General features: G+C 44.8%; 1 protein-coding gene across 1 annotated transcript in view; it reads left to right on the top strand.

Annotated features, from left to right (window-relative positions):
• Positions 1-910: 910 nt before the first annotated feature.
• Positions 911-6,300, top strand: part of CPQ (carboxypeptidase Q) — a 560,471-nt gene continuing 555,081 nt past the window's right edge. The window contains exon 1 of the mRNA NM_001076248.1: positions 911-1,048. The gene's annotated coding sequence lies outside the window, so the exon portion shown is untranslated. The remainder of the gene's footprint in view (positions 1,049-6,300) is intronic.

Below are 6,300 nucleotides of genomic sequence, written 5' to 3'. Positions count from 1 at the left end.
TAAAGTTCCCAGGGAGCATGTGGGGTTTTTTTTGTTGTTGATGTTGTTGTTAAAGAGGAGACCTGAATTGCTCCGTGTCTCACAAATATACGTGTTTGTATTTGATAAGAGTGTGGTTATACAAAGGAATTCAAATTTATCAAAACAGAAAATGTTGAAAATACGTAAGCACACATTGTGTGACCAGTGATGCGAGTGACTCGTTCATACAAAAAGCTACGCCAGGTAATCAGGTGAATCTCCTTTCTCCGGCACCCTTATATAATTAACACATCAACCAAAGAGGCAGGACTCTGCCCGATCTCGCCCAGCTCGGGTCTTCTCGTCCATCTTCATCACCGTCTGCTCTCCAACAACCCTGTCGGGCAGGATGGGACAATAACGCTCTAATCACCCCGGTAGCCGTGGGAGGCGCTGGGCAGCTCACCTATCCCGGGGTTTCCAGACTCTGCCCTCATCCAGGTGCTGAGACAGCAAAACCTTGAACATTTTCCTTTCAGCTCCTCAACCCCTTTCTTCGCTACCTGCCCGGCCACTCCTGCAAGCATACGACACCTCGGGTGAGCCCTTTGGCCACCTGAAGTCACATCTCAGGTAGGCCCTTTGGTCACTTGAGCTCTTGAAACTCCCTCGTGGCTCCGAGGTCCAAGGCCGTGGGCACCCGCGAGGCCTGAGAGCGACGTTCTGGCCGAAAGACTCCAAATAAAGACGCAAGACTGCGGGGGCCCAGGACACTGTGGAGCAGATCCAGAAGGTGAGGTGACAGCCGGTAGCCCGCGGCCCTCAGGTCGCTTGAGTCGCAGCGAGGCCGTCGTCGGGTGTCGTGGAGGCGGCGCTTGGCCCCCCGCCCGCCCGCGGGCGCCCGGAGTCCCTGGCCGCTGCGCCCCGCCTTCTCGCCGCAGGAAACCCGGCAGCTGCCAGACCAGGTGGGGGGGCCGCGTCGCGGGTGTGGCCGCCGCCACTTGAAGGCTGGGCTCTGAACCTGGCCCTGAGCACGGCCGCCGCCGCCGCCGCCGCCATCGCCGCCATAGCTCCAGCGGCCGACCAGGTGCGTGCGCCGCCCGCCAGCCCCCGTCAGCCAACGGCTGGGCCTGGCTCCTCCGGGCGGGCGAGCCGAGGCGGGTGGCCGACCCCAGAGTGAGGGGAACTTTCCGAGTAGCTCGTTCTTGGGAGCGACTGACATACGGGGTGGGGAAGCCGCCGGGAGACCGGTCTGGTCTGTGGCTTCCGCAGCAAAGGCCCAGAAATGAGGAAATCGAATGAGAGCGCCGGGATGGAGGAGGATGCTGGGCGCAGAGAGCAGGAGCCAGGCATCATGGGTCCTTTCCCCTCTCGTCCTGGGACGCGGGAGGGGGTGCTCCGGACCCAAGCTGCCAAGATGCTTCCCTCGCCCGCATCTGGAAGCAATTCCTAGTTAACCCTTTATCGGGAGGTCCTTTGTGGTTCTTTTCACCTTTTATCTTGTACTTTCATTTTTGGTGTGCAATTCTAGGCTCCACGCCGGCTCTTAAGTTCCACGGGACAGAGCCCCTGTTGAACTTGTCAGGTCCTCAGTGTGGTTCAGACGGTAAAGCATCTGCCCGCAATGCGGGAGACCCAGGTTCGATTCCTGGGTTGGGAAGATCCCCCGGAGAAGGAAATGGCACCCCACTCCAGTACTCTTGCCTGGAAAATCCCATGGATGGAGGAGCCTGGTAGGCTGCAGACCATGGGGTCACAAAGAATGGGACACGACTAAGCGACTTCACTTTCTTTTTCTTTCAGTAGTACTCAGTGAGGAATTGAGCAAAAAAGTGAGTTCCTATGGAGGAGAACTGGTGAATTAACGTCAGTGAATGAATACACTTGAAATACAGCTGAATGAAGGAATACATGAATGGATATAAATACACACAACGTGGAGGCAGTGGAGACAGAGGCTTACAACTCTTATCTTCTGGTAGTTTTCCAGAAGCTGTATAGATGTTGCACTCATAAATGCAGTCATTCTGACTGTGGCTGTTTAAAAGTTCTATGCTGTATTAAAATAATCCACAGAAGCACCCCTTCATTTTCCATTTTAGGGAGATTTTCCTTTATGTGTTGCTTAAAGTGAAGTACATCTAGGCTTCTTCTGTTTTTTTTTTGTTTTTTTTTTTGCTTGTATTTTATTTTCTGACTTTGCAGAATCAGTGTCACTATAATACATATTTTTTTTACATTTATTGTGTACTTTATAATATTTTTTAATGTATTTATGAAAGGTAAGAGTGAATCTGAAGGCAGTACCACGTGACTCTGCTTTTAGTAATTTGTAAAACCAGACATTTCTTTGAATTCAGGATTGTGGAGGATCTTGTTTGCTTTCCCAAGACAGGTGCTGGCTGGTTTGTGGGTGACTGAAGAAGGCTGACTATAGTTCAGAGAGGAAAAGAGAGACATTTATCTGTGTGCAGATACTTGGGAAGTGACACAGGTGGAGACTGCTTTAATTCAATTGGTCACTGCTTCAGTTCCAGGTTTCCAGGCCTGGGTTTCAGAAAACCTGGATGACTTTAGACTTGTTCCGTTATCTCTTTAGGTCTGTTTCTTAATCTTTGAAATGCAGGAGGTTCGGTAGGGCCCCTTCCTGAGGTAGACTTCAGGATTCTCTTTTAGTAGGTAAAAGGTGAAATTGCAGATGATTTTATGAAAGCTTAACTCACTTCAACTGCTCTGCTTGGGATTCTGTAGCATCTTGGCCCCACTGTCTTATCTGCAAATTATAACTCATTCCTCATCTTCTTCACATCTGCTGGGATGTGGGAAGGACCTGGGAGTTTCAGATGAGAATTATAGACTCTGGGCAGGAGGGGGGGAAGGAGGGCAAAACTGTCTTGAGCATTGCCACAGGCTCCCCATCCTGGGTCTAACTTGTTTTCAATGCACCCAGCCCGACAATGCCATGTATTTTCAGTATATCTAGGGAATTATCACTATTAATTTGCCTGCATTTGAGATTAGTTATCATAGATTACAACATTTTGGAAATGGAAGGACCTTAGAGATTTTTAAAAGGCACTTAAAAAGTCATTTTTCATACATATTAAAATATTTCTTGCATGCTACATTTCACAAAGTCCCAAACGTGTTAAGTAAAATAAAATTAATGTTACCTACTTCTGTTCTTTCAAGTCTCTTGGGAGAAGTGAAGTCAGATGTGGTGCTTGGTAGGAAAAAAAAACAACAACTTTTTGTGACTCTGTTCTCAAAGATCCAGTTGTTGGGTCACATGTGATTCCGACATGGAATGTAACAGAGATGATATTTATGGGGCAATGACCACTCACCAAGCACTGTTACATTTAACCTTTTTACTTGTTTTGTCCCATTTCAGCCTTGCTGTAACCTTAAGTGCTGCATACCTTGTAATCCCTATTCCACCTTCCAAAAATAGAAACAGCACTTTGAAAATGGGAAGGTCAGGTATTCAAAACACAGACAGATGGAGGCAGGGTTTCTCACAGAAATGTAGACAATCCCTGCTAGGAAAATCTGTGTAACATTGGAGAATGTGGTCTCTGTGTGTGTTCCAGGATATATATTAAACTTTGGGGCATTGTGGATAAGCGTGTTTAGAATGGGAGCTCAGGAGGGGGATAACTGAGACTGAATTACAGAGAATTGGTATAGCATTTTGAAAATTATTGAGTTCCATTGCTACTCTGGAAGACTCACATTTTTACATAGGTGCACATACCTCCTAATGTTAAATGTGCTCAGATTTAATAATCCAGGGAGTATAAAAAGGATCAATCACGTCAAGAGATATATGGGTGAGGGGCACCTACAGACATCGAACTGAATACAATGTTGTTTCTTGGGCTAGCTTCCGATCCTTGATAAGTTGCTACCTCCCAACCTCCTTCTTTATAAGAGTGACAACTCCTAATGCAAAGTACAATGCCTACCTTGCTGTAATCTAGGGGCAGGAATGCAGGATGAGTTTCCAGAACTCTTATAATTAATTGACAGGAGGAAAAGAGAGGCCCATAAAGTAAGTGGTAAATTATTTTGTTTCTTCTTTGTCAGTCGAGTTTCATAGAAGGCAGAGACCAGTTGCAGCTGCTTGAAAAACTAAGAGTGATGCCAGTTTGATTTAGCTCAGGAGGCCGAAACTTTCTGCCCTGAAGGCTGGTGTGATGGAATAGACCTTCCCATTGCTCACAATATTATGAAAAAACCATTAAAGCAACAATTTTTATTACTTGCCCTGGAGCTAGAGCTTTAAAATGTACTTTCTTCTCCCCCTGCCCTCCCTAAACCACTTAGGTTTTTTAAAACAAACAACCCATTCCTGTGTTTGCTACATCAGATTATTAGTCCTTTCCTTTATTCTTGGGCCCTGTTTATTTATTGCAGCTAAGATGAAGGACTGGTGTGCTTCTGTGGAATTTTTCTTTAGTTATTATTTTATTCTGTGTGTGTTAATTTCAGTAACCATTTATTGAGTGTGTACTGTGTGCCAGATAAAGATGAATGAGATACCAAGTTTATGGAGGGAAGTGAGCCATCCACAGATAACTGCAGCACAGGGTAATGTGGGAGTAGTGGCCACTCATTCTCCCAGGAGAGAGGTTTGGTCAGAATTTAGGAAGACTTCACAGAGCAGGTGAATTTTGAACTGGATTTTGAAGCCTAAAGGCCAAAAGAAGGGATAAAAGTGTTCTGAGAACAGAGAACAGGATGGGCAAAGAAAAGGAGGCAGTTTGAGCATGGCACTGCCAGGGAGAGACATGGATTGGGTGGGTCTTGTGAGGTTGGGGCCAGAGAAAGAAGGTCCTTGAATGTCATGTTATTTTAACTTTATCACAGCCTAGAAAATTTTATTTAAGAGTTTTAAAGCTAATTTTTAATAGGAGGAGTGCTATAATTGGACTTTCTCTAGAAAATAACTCCAGCAATAATATTTTGGGGAAACTAGAGATGGAAAGCTGGGAGGCCAGAGGAAAATGAGGATGCTGGTACTATAGTCCAAAGGAAATATGATAAGAGTCTAAACTAGCATAGGTTTGAGAGATAATCAGCAGATAGGGAGAACAGGGTTTAATGACTCGCTGGATATGGGAAGTAAGGTTGACAATAATTCTGAGGTTTTGGTATTGCTTACATAGGTGGATGCAGATGCCCCTAAGGAGGGTAATAAACATCAGATGAGGAAGAGGTCTGGGGAGGAAGACAGTGAGTAGATACAACTCACGGATGTGAGAACATGTAGGAGTATCCATGGGAGATCCTTGATGTATACTCTTGACTAGTGACTATAGTTGTACTGTGACATCATATAGCCACGACCGGTCAAATTTTATGACAGATCCGCAGTCTAAATAGACAAATCAATTCAATAAATCATGTAAAAAGAAGGAAAAAACACACTAGACTTTACTAATGATGCTTATATTTCAGGTGAGTTTCTTAGAACTCTAATTCTTATGTAAGTTCTACTGAAAAAAAAAAGATACACAAACAATCAGAGGTTATTAAAAATTATCATCTCACACGCTAGTAAAGTAATGCTCAAAATTCTCCAAGCCAGGCTTTAGCAATATGTGAACCATGAACTTCCTGATGTGCAAGCTGGTTTTAGAAAAGGCAGAGGAATCAGAGATCAAATTGCCAACATCCACTGGATCATCAAAAAAGCAAGAGAGTTCCAGAAAAACATCTATTTCTGCTTTACTGACTATGCCAAAGCCTTTGACTGTGTGGCTCACAATAAACTGTGGAAAATTCTTCAAGAGATGGGAATACCAGACCACCTGATCTGCCTCTTGAGAAATTTGTATGCAGGTCAGGAAGCAGCAGTTAGAACTGGACATGGAACAACAGACTGGTTCCAAATAGGAAAAGGAGTATGTCAAGGCTGTATATTGTCACCCTGTTTATTTAACTTATATGCAGAGTACATCATGAGAAACGCTGGACTGGAAGAAACAAGCTGGAATCAAGATTGCCAGGAGAAATATCAATCACCTCAGATATGCAGATGACACCACCCTTATGGCAGAAAGTGAAGAGGAACTAGAAAGCCTCTTGATGAAAGTGAAAGTGGAGAGTGAAAAAGTTGGCTTAAAGCTCAACATTCAGAAAACGAAGATCATGGCGTCCGGTCCCATCACTTCATGGGAAATAGATGGGGAAACAGTGGAAACAGTGTCAGACTTTATTTTTCTGGGCTCCAAAATCACTGCAGATGGTGACTGCAGCCATGAAATTAAAAGACGCTTACTCCTTGGAAGAAAAGTTATGACCAACCTAGATAGCATATTGAAAAGCAGAGAC

Source organism: Bos taurus, chromosome 14 (assembly GCF_002263795.3).
Source record: "Bos taurus isolate L1 Dominette 01449 registration number 42190680 breed Hereford chromosome 14, ARS-UCD2.0, whole genome shotgun sequence".
Classification (NCBI taxonomy): domain Eukaryota; kingdom Metazoa; phylum Chordata; class Mammalia; order Artiodactyla; family Bovidae; genus Bos; species Bos taurus.
This window is presented reverse-complemented; position numbering and strand designations above follow the sequence as displayed.